General features: G+C 39.4%; 1 protein-coding gene across 1 annotated transcript in view; it reads left to right on the plus strand.

Annotated features, from left to right (window-relative positions):
- The first annotated feature begins 1,728 nt into the window (after positions 1 to 1,728).
- Positions 1,729 to 14,525, plus strand: part of LOC6038636 (irregular chiasm C-roughest protein) — a 201,015-nt gene continuing 188,218 nt past the window's right edge. Inside the window, exon 1 of the mRNA XM_038257351.1 lies at positions 1,729 to 3,234. The gene's annotated coding sequence lies outside the window, so the exon portion shown is untranslated. The remainder of the gene's footprint in view (positions 3,235 to 14,525) is intronic.

Genomic DNA, 14,525 nt, shown 5'->3' on the forward strand with positions numbered 1-14,525 from the left:
ATCTGAAGCGGAACAGCATTTGAGAATTATCATCTCCGATTCTGCTCAAATTTTGTAGAGCTGTTAAGACTATCAAAACTTACAAAAAAAACCGAATTTCATCCAAATCGGACCACCCCCACCATTTTTGTACCCACCCGAAAAATCGACTTTTTGGCGATTTTTGAGCGAAACCCCTACCTTCAAACGACGATAACTCAGGAATCACAAATCTTAGAGGGTCGGTCCTAGACTCCATTTTGATGGAAATTGGACGTAGAATTCATTTCCGTGATCAAAATTTAGATTAGAATATATTTTCTACCTTTATTGCGCAATTGAAAACTTCAAATGATCGTATCTCAAAACAGCCCCATTTATTTTTTAAATTTGACCTCACCATCGTATTGTAACGTGAAATTGTTACTTTGCCAATATTTATTTTAATTAAAACCTTCTTTATTATAATACAAATCAACGTTTAACGCGTTTGCGGTGATACTTCCTAGCTCTCGGCTTAGACTGCCGAATCTTCACGCGGCCCGTGTCGGCTAGACCCAATTTTGGTGAATCTTCATCGGTAGTAGTGTTGATCTTGAAACCCTTGACCTCGGACGGATCGATGTTGTAGTGAGTCACTACTAGTGACCTTCGGGAACCTCGTTACAGTATTCTCCTGCCAATTTTACATAAGAATCACTTATCGATAGAAAGGAATATGTTTCGTTCCAGAGATATCGCATTTTAAAGTTTTAAGTATTTGAGATGACCTACATCCGCTACATTCGCTCCATTCCTGCTTTATTTCTTCTTTTATTTGAAGCGAGAACAAATGTAGAGCTGGCTGTAGTAGATGAAATAATTCTAATGGGTTTTAGAGCTTGTTGATATTTTTTTGTTTGCATGAAAATTGTCCACGATGCGGAGGGGGGTGTGCGATTACTAAAAAAAAAGTATCCACGTGGTTAATGGATGGTCCCTAATTGAGAATAGTACCCTGGTAAATCATCATTAATCAATGATTTTCAACCAGGTTGTAATAATTGCAACAAAAAATATATAAGGGACCTTCCATATACCTCTTTTACACCTGAGGTTTCATCGATTTTCCGCGCTTCATACAAAAATGAATTGTTTTTTATGGAAATTGTCCACAAGAGGGCCCAGTCAAATCAATCCGAATTCTGAAACGGAATCTAATTAGAATCGTATACAAAGTCCGTTTCAAACGCAACAACCGGTTCGAACACGGAAGGGGAAAGGTCTGAGATTTCAAAAAAGGTCTGGATGGTATCATGCAACATTTTCTGAACCGGTTTCGAATCCCCTTCGTAACAAATTCATCCACACTAATGTAACATCAACATCGTTCATGCGAATAGCCTCCTTCAATTCACCACGTTCATTCGCTTGGAACTCACTTTTCATTTCTCTTTCTATATAACTCTCATGGGGGAGAGTCATGGCCGCCATCATCACCGTCATCGTCATCGCCATCATCATTGGCCACGCGACTGACTGCAGCATTTCGTCTGCACCCGCTTTGCCAGCGGGAGCGCCACACGTCCATCAGCGGTCTGTCTGTCTGTCGGCTCTCTCTTGCAATCTCTCACTCTCGTTGGAGAGGAGCTTCGGCTTTTGGGGCACGCGCAACCGTCTCCACTTCGGCTCCGGATCGGGTCGGTCGTGTGCCAGGCTGACTGGTGGCTCTTTACCGGTTCTGGCGCTCTTTGCAGAGCTCTGGCGCTTCCCAGAGATTGTTCCGATAGACTACTGACTGGAGCAGCAGGACACCACCGGACGACCCGATGACGACGACGGTCGGGTGGCCACACGAGACCACCGAAGGCTCCGGCTCCGGAGCTCCCCCGAAAAAAAAACAACACATTCACACACACCTCCGAGGGTTGACGCAGTTTGAAATCTAGAGCATAATTTAGTTAGCATAGAACCGCTCGATGCAATGAATTTTCGCTCCAGCGGCCCGGTCGAACGTCGCCGCTGAACGACACGTTGACGAGACACGCTGACCAGCCGGGACGACCCGTGTCTCTGCCGGAACGAGCGCGCGTGAGTGTGTGTCCCGTGGTGTGTGGTTAAGGTCTCTCCGGGGTACCCCAGGACTTGTGACAATCGATTCTTCCTGTTCTCCGACGGCCCCCTGGTTGTCGCTAGTGGAAGTTGACTCTGTGTGGTGACCATAACTTGATGACTTCAAAAGGTTTACGGTCGGGACTTTCCTTGTAATCGGGCCCTCTGATTCACCACTACAACCCGGTGCCGGTGAAGCCAGTGCAAAAAAGTCCCTCGAGTGCATTCTGGATGCAGTATAATTAATTATTAAGCGTCCTTTGTGTGCTGGTGTTCTCCGCTCTCCCGGAACCCTCGTCTGCCGGCGAGTAGGTCCGGTCTCTGTGTGTGCCGTGCATCAGTGTGAGTAGTTCTTAAGGGGGCTGACCTCCCCCTACTATGCTCTCAGCCCCTAACCAAGAAATGTTCCGACAAGAACCCCAACAACCGGTCCCGGCAGTGCTCCTTTAAGTAAACGTAAACGACCAGAGACCACATGTGCCGTGCGTGAACACACACACATTGACACATGCATGTACGCCTCGTGTGAAGTTGTGTATGTGTGGTGGGCAAACGGCGTGTTTATCGCGACTCCTATGTGTGTGTATGTGTGTGTGTGAGAGAAAGAGGGAAGGTGGTGTGGTGGAGCTAATTGCTGTACCCACGCAACGACAACCCCAATAAAGCCCCAAACCCCCTTCTATCCTAACCTAACTTTCAACGAAGGTAGCATAGGCTGTTGTTAGTATGAGGATGGAAGGAGGATGGTAATGGCGACAACGACAACAACAATAACAACGACGACGACGGCGACGCGTCCCTTCAACCAAATCGATTGTTGTCCTGGTTCATTATGCTGATTGTCTTATAGGAAGAGAAGAAGATTGATCGGAAGTAGGAAGTAACGGAAGAAAGGAGAGATAAAGTGAGAGATGCACATCAATCTGGCTACTGGCCACAACTAGTGTGTCCGTGTGGGAGTGTGTCTGGTAGTGGGGAATGCTTTGTGATTTGATACAACATACTTGAGCTTGTGTGCTAAGGGGATGAGAAATTGCTAATTTGATTGTCGTGTGGCAGTGGGAAGCGGAAGCGGTTTCGTCGCTCCGGTAAAATATTGTGCTGAATTGAATCTATGCAGAGTGTGGAGCGGAAGCAGTGCCCTGGAGGAGTGATTAAAAGAAGGTAAGAAACACCCAGTTATTGAAGAACGAAAAATGACGATGCTTGAAAAGCGAACAATCGGTTTGTGGTTGGCTCATTAATTTCTTACAGGTGTTGAACTTTAATTAGGCGAATATTATGCCTCGAAAAATACAATTGAGGTATTTTTTTAAATGCCACAGTTACAGTTGCAGTGATCAATTGACATGTAAAAGTTGTTTTACGACTGTGATAGTTAAATACAACAATGGTTTTTTTTTCGACGCTGTTGAATATCCGGAGAAAGCTCTTTTTAAAGTTTTCATATCTTTTAAAATTTATGACAGATTGATTCTTTATAGATTGTGTTAAAATAATGTACTAAATAATATAAAAATGTTAATCATCATCGATACCACGTAAACAAAGATGGATCCCAATTAAATGTACGCCGATGTGGTTCAAATTTGGCATGGGAGTTCCTTGGCCGAAAAATAAGACTCACATTTTTTTTATGGCGATAAGGCCGATGCAAATATTTAAAAAAGTTTTTGTCCCTCGGCCCTGGCCGAGGTCAAGGGGGCAAAAAAATAAAAAATATAAAAATTTAAATAACAAGCCATAGTCTTCACATTTAAATGAAAAAAGTGTTTTAAAATGCATTTTACACTAGTTCTGTTGTTTTGCAATCATTAGTTTTCAAAAAATCTAAGATCTGACAAAAACATAAATTGTATCGAAAAAAAAGATTTTGCATCGAAAATTTTCAAAAAATCTTAAGATTTTTTAATGAACCCAAACATGCTAAAAATGATTTTAAACGCAGGAGAATGTATTTTAATTTGATTTCAGTTGGTTGCACTTGAATTTTCATTGAAATTTTGAAGTTTATTGTAAAAATATTTTTTTTGCCCCCTGATTTTTCGGACCAATTTTGAAGGGGGGGGGGGTGACAAAAACTTTTAAAAATATTTGTACCAGCCTAAGGAAGGTTATAGACGATTAAGGATGGTAAAAAAGACATTTTTGCCATACACGGAGAGACTGTGCCCAGAAATTTTAACAATTTAAATTGTTGATTTTACTTTCGTAAATTTTAACAAAAACGCACTTGTTACTGCCAATATTCCGTTAAAATAACTAAAATTCAGTATTAATAAAATAACCTGTTTGTTGAAAATGCTAGAGAAAAAAATGCTAACAGATTTTCCGAACTCAAATGAACGTGCTCGACTGATAGCTTTGGTTTTAGGAAAATCAAAATTTTGTTGGTTGAATATAATATGGGTCATTCCACCTGAAGTGTGCAAGAAAAAATGCAAATTTGAAAATTACCATCTCCGATTCTGCTCAAATTTGGCAGAGCTGTTGAGACTATCAAAACATGAAAAAATCCCGAATTTCATCCAAATCAGACCACCCCCTCCATTTTTGTACCCTCCCAAAAAATCGACTTTTTGGCGATTTTTGAGCAAAACCCCTATCTTCAAACGACGATAACTCAGGAACCGCAAATCATAGAGGGTCGGTCTTAGACTCAATTTTGAAGGAAATTGGACGTAGAATCTATTTCCGTGATCAAAATTTAGATTAAAATATGTTTTCTACCTGTATTGCGCAATTGAAAACTTTAAATGGCCGTATCTCAAAACAGCCTATTTATTTTTAAATGTGACCTCACCATCGTATTCCCGGCCAATTTTACATAAGAATCACTTATCGACAGAAAGGAATATGTTTCGTTCCAGAGATATCGAATTTTAAAGTTTTGAGTATTTGTGATTACCTAAATTAGCTACACTCGCCGCATATGCTAGAAGCACTCGGGCGCGTTGATCAATAACTGCTACCTATTTATTTATTGAAATAAGTTTTCATCCCAAATAATTATTACTTAATTAGTAGGAAACTGCTGTATAATCTTAAATTTAAAAAAAAGTATACGGTGCATTTATGTGCTAGCCCACAGGACAGAGCAAGAATGACACGCAATACAAAGCAGAATGGAATTCACACAGAGCTAGCAGGAAATTGCAATTGATCTTGTAAGTAACACTTCTTAAGAAAAAGTGTACGATACATTAGGTCTATTCCCGTACCTGCAGAATTGCAGAATTTCTGCAACTTCTGCAGAATTCTGCAGCCAGCATAAGTCACTTTTTAGCAGCACGTTCCCGTACTTTTCAGCTCGCTCTCTTCATCTCTCTCTTTTGCAGAAGTTCTGCAAGGAGAGAAGCCACAAAACTTTTGCCTGGGTAGCGCGTTCCAGTACTTTTTCTGCAATATTGTACACAGTTGAGTGGATTTACTCAAATTGGGTATTAAAGTTTTTTATTATTTAAAAAAAGGGATTGACAAAAATTTTAATTTGTAATTGAAATAAGTTTACCTCTAGAACGGTGACTTATTTTTTATGCAACTCAACATTTTATTTTAAAGATGCTTATGATTAGGTAGACATTTAACATTACAAACAATTATTTTTTTTTACATCAGGTAAAAAATAGAAATGAGAGTGGCAAAAATGACAAACAAAGGTTTAATTTAGAAGAGATCATAAATACATGTTTAGATAGCAGAGCATTTGAAGTTTTTTTTTATTCAGGACATAACATAACAAAATTATGCATGTCACGTGGAAGAACAACGGTGACGCAGCAAAATTGAAAAATATTAGAAAGTAATTGAATCAAAGCTCAAAAATATGGAAACACATAGATTACGAAATCATAACTAAAAATATAAAAAAAAACTAATATTTTTAAATTGAGTAACTAAAAAAAATCAGGTACTTGAGAAATTTAAAATGCAAATATTTATAGAAAAATAAAAAAAACACACACAAATTCAACGCTTCAAAAATTCAAATAATTAAAAATTAAGTAATTCAAAATGTTTAAAGTTTAAATAAGCTTAATATCAAAACCCAAAATTAAAAAATTAAGGTTGAAAAATACAAAAGCTCAGACCTCAAAAATTCAAATATTTTGAATTCGAAATGAAAAAAAAATCAAAAGTTTGAACTTCAAAAACTCAAAACCAACAGTTAAAAATTTCAAAGAAATTATAATTTGAAAAACGTAAAATTAAAAAAAAATGTGAATAAAAAAAATATTGTAATTGACTTTCAATTATAAAAAATAGAAACAGTTTGTACTCTATTATCCGACGACCTCTTCAAAATTTCTAATATCTAAATCTTCAAATATGCTTTTTTAACCTAGAATATGACTCCAAAATATGTGTATTTTTTATGATTTAAGATGGCGGCATTTAAGAATTTAAGAATTGTGGTGTAGAGTATACCGTATAATTTTTAATAAAATATATATAAATTTTAAATAATATAAAGTATGATGTGTTAACAACGTAACTTATGTTGCAGCAATAATTTTATGGTCATCAATTATATTGATTATTTGTTTGGTATAGTCTTATACCTTTTTTTATGATTCCTTCATTGAAAGTTTAACAAAATACTTTTAATATTTTGGTTCATATAAGACAAATTAGTAGCACCGTCACAGGTACAATTTATAATTTGCCAATTAAATTTACCTATTATTTTAACACACATATTTAGTCTGTTCAAAAACAACTGAAGATCAATAATCAATCCTTAAACAAATATTTATTTGAAATTTATTCAACTCAAAAGTAATGTGTCTTTTAATAGTTTTTAAAAACAATTTGTTTTTATGAAACAAATTGTGTGATGAGTTATTAGCCGTGCTGTAATACTGGATTAACTTAACAACTTTTGATCAGGTAAAAATACTAACACTAAAAAAATAATAAATTTGCTATACCATTACATTCATGAACTAAGCCTGAAATCGTTAACATAAAATATCGTACTCAATAAAACCAGACATCAAAAAAATATCCCAAAAACCATCAATTTCAAATATACAAACGTCCCTTCAAAAAGACTACCTAAATTTAGTAATAATACAACATCAAATTTATTGCAACTACATAATAATAAAATGCTTGATTTAACCCAACTTGCAAATTTTATGTAACCGTGTACTCACACCAACTTTCAGTTACTTTTCAACACGAAAGAGAAGAGAGAGCTTGCAGAAAAGTACGGGAACGGTTTTGCTGCAACTTCTACCTCTCTCATTGCAGAAGTTCTGCTTGAGAGAAAAGTTACTTTTGTTGCAGAAAAGTACGGGAACGCTCTGCTGCCAATTTCGTGCAGAATTGCAGAATTCTGCAGTACGGGAATAGACCTATTATCGTGTTAAAAATTATGAATTAACATGAATTAAACTCTCGTGAAGCTAAGGAGGAGGAGGATTTCTGGAAAAAAGAAAGGCTCCATCCATAAAGTACGTCACGCTAAAATCAGCCAAAATTTACCCCTCTCCCCCCCCCCCCTTTGTCACACTTTTCCTATACTTACAACACTCAATGTCACACTTGCTCAGACCCTCCCTCCCCCCTAGAGCGTGACATACTTTATGGATGACGCCAAAGTATAAAACTGAAAAATGTGAGAAAATCACAAAGATTAATTCGATTTATGATCTGATTAAGATCAAATTCAGTTGTGTTGGTTTCTTGTTTTTGATTTTTTTTGTTTGTCAATCATTTCGAAATCTTGGAAGACGATGCAGCTGTGTCCACATGTATCAGAAAAATATGTATTTGTTTTTGAAATTAAATGTATCAGAATTGAAAAAAATTATCAATTATTCAGATAAAACTGGCTCACAATATAAAAATCGGTTTTATATGATCAATCTTTCAAACCGTATGGCAGATTTTGAAGTTTTTGCTGAATGGCACTATTTCGCTACCGCACATGGCAACCCATGAGAATTATTTCATCTACTACAGCCAGCTCTACATTTATTCTTGCTTTAAATAAAAGAAGAAATTAGGAATTAGGAAAAATATGAAATTATATTATTTTAATATTTTGACAAAGAACTTTGTCCTAAGGGCACTGTCTACGGGTGTCAATCCAAAATTTCGCGAAGCGAAAGTGTAACGATTTGTGTAATCGTTTAAACGCTTATATCTTCCACCCAATTCAAGCAATCTGCATGCTTTATCCACCAAACGAAAGGGGAAGTCTTAAATTGCAAGTAGACTACCCCACAAAGTTGATATAACTTTGTTAAAGTACTCAAAAGTTAAGATGAAAAATAAAAATTCAGACCGGGAAAATCCCGGTCGCTGATTGGTTGAGCGCAACCTTTCCCGAACACATTAATCAGATTCAAGTATCTAGCACTTAGCAAATTTTGCTCTCTGCCACTGCTTCGAAAACGTCGAGCCGTCACAGCCAAGCGAGGTTATAAAAGAGCGCCGTGCCGCCGGTTGAAGCTCAAACGAGTCCGAAGCTTTGCACGAGGAGGATCGAGAAGCAGCAGCAGCACAGCAGAGCCGCCGAGAGGAAGGAGAGAATTGAAAAATTGGAAAGAGAGGCAGAGCAGGCACGGGAGGGAAAATTGCCGGCAACTTGGAGTGTCATCATCGCATGGTTTTATCATCGTCATAGGACGTTAAAATGGCCCTTTTCAGGGCCAATTCACACGAAAGAGTATTCTTTAAAAATCTGGTTGGGTACGGTAGTGAGTGTTTGTGTGTGCGGAAGGGAAATCGAGTGGCACACACAGTGGCACACACACACACACACACACACACACGAGCAAATCCACAGTCGATGGCGCTTTCTTGCTACAAATACACTTGCAACGCACTGTTTGGTGCTCTAGGTGGTGTGTAGTATGTGTAAAGAGAATGAATAAAAAGATCGGAACCCAATTTTTTGCGAAGCGAAATCGTTACGTGGCGATTTCCCCTCTTCGCAGACTTCCCCTCCTTTTCTTTCACGCTGATTGGTTGAACAAACCTTTCCCGATCATCCTCTCCGAGAGATGTGAGATTGATGTATCTAAAATCATCTCCACTCAAGCTCATAATTTTCTGACAGCCGAGGAGTCAACATCGAGTGGCAGTTGCAGAATCAGAAGGGACAGCAGAAATTTCCCCCGGTCAACGACGTGGAGAGGTCGCCGAAATGGCTCGGGCCATCACAGGAACGGGACGGATTGTCGCTGCAGGCCATCAAGGAAGAACGTTAGGGACCGATGTGGACAAGCTGCTGATCCCGGAAGGCTCCGGTTAACGGCATCAAGAAGGGGTCTCCGTGTTGATCGAGAACCAGTTCCCTTTGGGTCAAGTTGGTTGTGGTTGCGATAAAGTTTATGGTTTTTGATACTGGACATGAAATTGAACATTTCGGCAGTCGTGACCGCAATCCGGAGTGGCCGGAGGCCCCGCGGATGTTCCGAAGGGGGACATTTGCCGAACCAAAAGAGTTGGGGCAATATGGGTATCAAACATTATGGTTTTTGATACTGGACATGAAATTTGAAATTTCGGAAGTATTGGCTACAATCCGGAGTGGCCGGAGGCCCCACGGATGTTCCGATGAGGGGACATTTGCCGAACCATAAGAGTTAGGGCAATATGGGTATCAAACTTTATGGTTTTTGATACTGGACATGAAATTTGACATTTCAGCAGTAGTGACCACAATCCGGAGGCCCCGGGGATGTTCCGGTGGGGGGACATTTCCCGAACCATAAGAGTTGAGGCAATATGGGTATCAAACTTCATGGTTTTTGATACTGGACATGAAATTTGAAATTTCGGAAGTATTGGCTACAATCCGGAGTGGCCGGAGGCCCCACGGATGTTCCGATGAGGGGACATTTGCCGAACCATAAGAGTTAGGGCAATATGGGTATCAAACTTTATGGTTTTTGATACTGCACATGCATCTGACCATTATCTGAAGTTACGCAGTTAAAATAAATCGCTTATTTTACGCAGGAAGTAATAAATCGATTACTGCGATTGCCTTTTATTGTGCCGCGGCGAAATTCTGTTTCTGGAAATATAGAATAACTATTTCGAATTCAATTAGAGCCCTTGAAAGGGCAGTTTTAATGTTTGCTGTTGAAATTTACTTTGCTGCCGCCAATGGCTTGCAACAGCCTTGCAAAAACATTTCCGCATCTTGATAACTTTCGAGTGGTGAGGGAAAGTCGATTGATTTCACCTTGATTTCTATTGCAGCTCCATTTGCAATTTCCGTCCCCTTAGTTCGATAGGACGTTGATATTATGTCTTAAAACTATTCACAAAAGAGTTGTCTTATGTAATTATAAGGGAATCATGGGGAAATTTGGACCGGACATTTTTATCGAAAATTTCAACAATCATCTTGCAAAATTCTTTGTCATACTGGTCATGTGTAACATAACCACCTGCAACTTTTTTTTCTAAAAACTTCAACTTTCTGTTTATTTTCTTTCCCGCAAGGTGCAGCTCGGAGCAGAATCACAAGACGGCGAATCATTCTGGATAGCATGGACGTTTCGTTAACGGATGGCTGTCGTTGCTCAGAAATCAATTCCTGCCGCTGAACGTCTAACGTGATTCGAAATGTATAGTTTAGTAAAAATCGTGTAGAATATAATAAATATTAGAAATAAATTCTAATGAAACTTTTTTAGAAATGAAACTTCTGATTTTATACTGATAATAAAAGAAAAACCAATAGATGACGCCACTGTATCCAATAATTAATTATGACCCATAGATGTCGCTAGTGAGCGCCCGCTCCATGGCCAGTATCCTTTTAAAGGGTACTGCGCCAGTACCCTTTTGAAGGGTTTCGCCCTCGTACCCTTTCAAAAGGGTGACGACGGGTAAAGTTGAAAAAAGGATAGAAAGTACCCTTTTAAGGGTTATTTTGATTTTGTGTGTAGGCAAAAGTGCGAACACAAACTCAGCGAAGTGAGTTTGTCGGTTAGTGTGTTTGCAGCACAAAAAAAAAACAAGACAAGCGGCTGAAACTTGCATGAAAGTTTCGCACACGCTTATGCAAGAATAATGGAAATTTTACGTCCAAACAAACAATAACAAAAGTTTTAAACTTGCATGAAAATATCGTTAATTTACTATTTTTGATTTTTCCGCCAAATGACTTTGTCTGCCAAATAATATTCTGCCGTATGATATATTCTGCTTAATGATCTTTTCGGCCATTTGTTTGTCTGCCTTATGTACTTTTCTGCTATATGAACATTTCTGCCTTATGTACTTTTCTGCCAATCGACGTTCCGCCAAATGACCCTGTCTGCCATTTGACCTTTTCTGCCGAACATTTTTCTGCCATGTGTACTTTTCCGCCAAATGTACTGTCTGCCGAATGTTTGTCTGCCGAATGACCTTTTCTGCCTTTTGGTTGTCTGCCGAACGTCATTCCGCCGACCGTCATTCTGCCGAATGGCCCAGTCCCGACGAAACCTCGTAAGGTACTGAAATTTTCTGAGGCTATCTGTTAGCTTAAATAGTTCGCATGAAATGTGGCAACATGGTGCAAATTTTGCCTTGTCTCTTGCTTTCGTGGAACTGTCACGCGGGAATGTTGCACCATGGTTGCCACATTTCATGCGAACTATTTAAGCTAACAGATAGCCTCTGACCAATTTCAGTACCTTACGAGGTTTCGTCAAAGACGGATCACGGTGGTAATTTTATTGCTCAGACACACACATCCACACATTGATAGACACAGGTTGTGCACCAACTTGGGAGGAATTCTGTTCTAATGAAGATAGAACGGTCACCCGAAAACCAGAATGGTTTGGGGCAATGGTGTTGGGACTAAACTTTTAGGATATTGGCCACACCCGGAGTGGCCATGGCCCTGAGGGAAGGTTCTCCCGGGAGGACTTTTACGGAACCATACAGATTTGGGCAATATGGGTATCAAAATTCATGGTTTTTGATACTGGTAATGAAAATGGCCATTTTGACAGGATTGGCCACACCCGGAGTGGCCATTGCCCTGAGGGAAGGTTCTCCCGGAAGGACATTTACGGAACCATACAGATTTGGGCAATATGGGTATCAAAATTTATGGTTTTTGATACTGGTAATGAAAATGGCCATTTTGACAGGATTGGCCACACCCGGAGTGGCCATTGCCCTGAGGGAAGGTTCTCCCGGAAGGACATTTACGGAACCATACAGATTTGGGCAATATGGGTATCAAAATTTATGGTTTTTGATACTGGTAATGAAAATGGCCATTTTGACAGGATTGGCCACACCCGGAGTGGCCATTGCCCTGAGGGAAGGTTCTCCCGGGAGGACATTTACGGAACCATACAGATTTGGGCAATATGGGTATCAAAATTCATGGTTTTTGATACTGGTAATGAAAATGGCCATTTTGACAGGATTGGCCACACCCGAAGTGGCCATTGCCCTGAGGGAAGGTTCTCCCGGAAGGACATTTACGGAACCATACAGATTTGGGCAATATGGGTATCAAAATTTATGGTTTTTGATACTGGTAATGAAAATGGCCATTTTGACAGGATTGGCCACACCCGGAGTGGCCATTGCCCTGAGGGAAGGTTCTCCCGGGAGGACATTTACGGAACCATACAGATTTGGGCAATATGGGTATCAAAATTTATGGTTTTTGATACTGGTAATGAAAATGGCCATTTTGACAGGATTGGCCACACCCGGAGTGGCCATTGCTCTGAGGGAAGGTTCTCCCGGAAGGACATTTACGGAACCATACAGATTTGGGCAATATGGGTATCAAAATTTATGGTTTTTGATACTGGTAATGAAAATGGCCATTTTGACAGGATTGGCCACACCCGGAGTGGCCATTGCCCTGAGGGAAGGTTCTCCCGAGTTTTCCGAAACATGCTTGTTTTTGCATTATTTTCGTTTTTTGGCAATTTGTTCCCACAGAGGTGCCAATTATTGAATATATTAAATTAGAATTAATTATTAAAGATTAAATAAATTGGCGAAGAATTTAAAAATATAAATAAAAATGGATTTACTTTTTAGAGTTTTGTACAAAGTTCTTTGTCATATTGGTCATGTAGAACATAACCACCTGCACCTTTTTCCTAATGATATGAAAATGACAAAATTATATTGTAAAAACGCTGTAGCATTTGCAAATAAATATTAAAAGTTCAAAATTTACTTAAAATGGTTCAAAGACACTGAGAAAAACAATGCATTTAAAATTACCCAATAAATAATTCTTAAACAAAAAGTTCAAGATGGTATGTCAGAGACATAACCGAAAGACATAGGACCAAACAGTTTGAATGAGTTTTTGGATTGCTAGTGAACTCTGGAATAAGATTATTTTATTTTGTTTTATAGATTTGTCGGCAAAATTGTCATAAATGTTCCCCCAAGGTGAATATTCCATAAGGGCACCGGCAACTTCAGGTTGTGGCCACTACTGTCGAAATGGCCATTTGCAGGTTTAATATCAAAACTATGAATTTTGATACCCATATTGCCACAACTCGTATGTTACCCTGGGCCCAAGTGGAACCTGCTTTGAGGGCACCGGCCACTCCAGTCGAAATGGCCATTATCATGTTCAGTATCAAAAACCATGAATTTTGATACCCATATTGCCAAAACTCGTATGGTTCTATAAATGTCCCTCCGGGCCCCGGGGAACCTGCTTCGAGGGCACCAGTCAGTACATGTTGTGGCCACTACTGTCGAAATATCAATTTTCATGTTCAGTATCAAAAACCAAACAAGTTCATCCGGACACGGGCATTTCCTCGAAGGCTGCATAAACGAAATCTTCGAACGAATTGGGGGAAGCTTCCTGACTGACTCGGCTGTGCATCCCGGGGCCGTTACCCATATTTATGGGCTTTGCTCTGATATGATATTGGCCACTGCGAAGATTTCCCCGGGGGGAAATCCGGAACCGGTTCCGGAGTGGCCAGTGGCCAGAAAAATATTTTTGAAGACCATTTTTGAGATGTATTGACAAAATGAAGAATTTTGATACCTTTATTGATGGGCTTTGCTCTGATATGATATTGGCCACTCCGAAGATTTATCCGGGGGGAGATCCGGAACCGGTTCCGGAGTGGCCAATGGCGAGAAAAATATTTTGGAAGACCATTTTTGAGATTTATTGACAAAATAAAGAATGTTGATACCTGTATTGATATTGGCCACTCCGAAGATTTATCCGGGGGGAGATCCGGAACCGGTTCCGGAGTGGCCAATGGCCAGAAAAATATTTTGGAAGACCATTTTTGAGATGTATTGACCAAATGAAGAATTTTGATACACTTATTGATGGGCTTTGCTCTGATATAATATTGGCCAATTCGAAGATTTCCCTGGGGGAAATCCGGAACCTGTTCCCGAGTGACCAGTGACCAGAAAAACATTTTGGAAGACCATATTTGAAATGTTCTGAAAAAATTAAGAATTTTGATGGG

This window comes from Culex quinquefasciatus, chromosome 1, assembly GCF_015732765.1.
Source record: "Culex quinquefasciatus strain JHB chromosome 1, VPISU_Cqui_1.0_pri_paternal, whole genome shotgun sequence".
Taxonomy (NCBI): domain Eukaryota; kingdom Metazoa; phylum Arthropoda; class Insecta; order Diptera; family Culicidae; genus Culex; species Culex quinquefasciatus.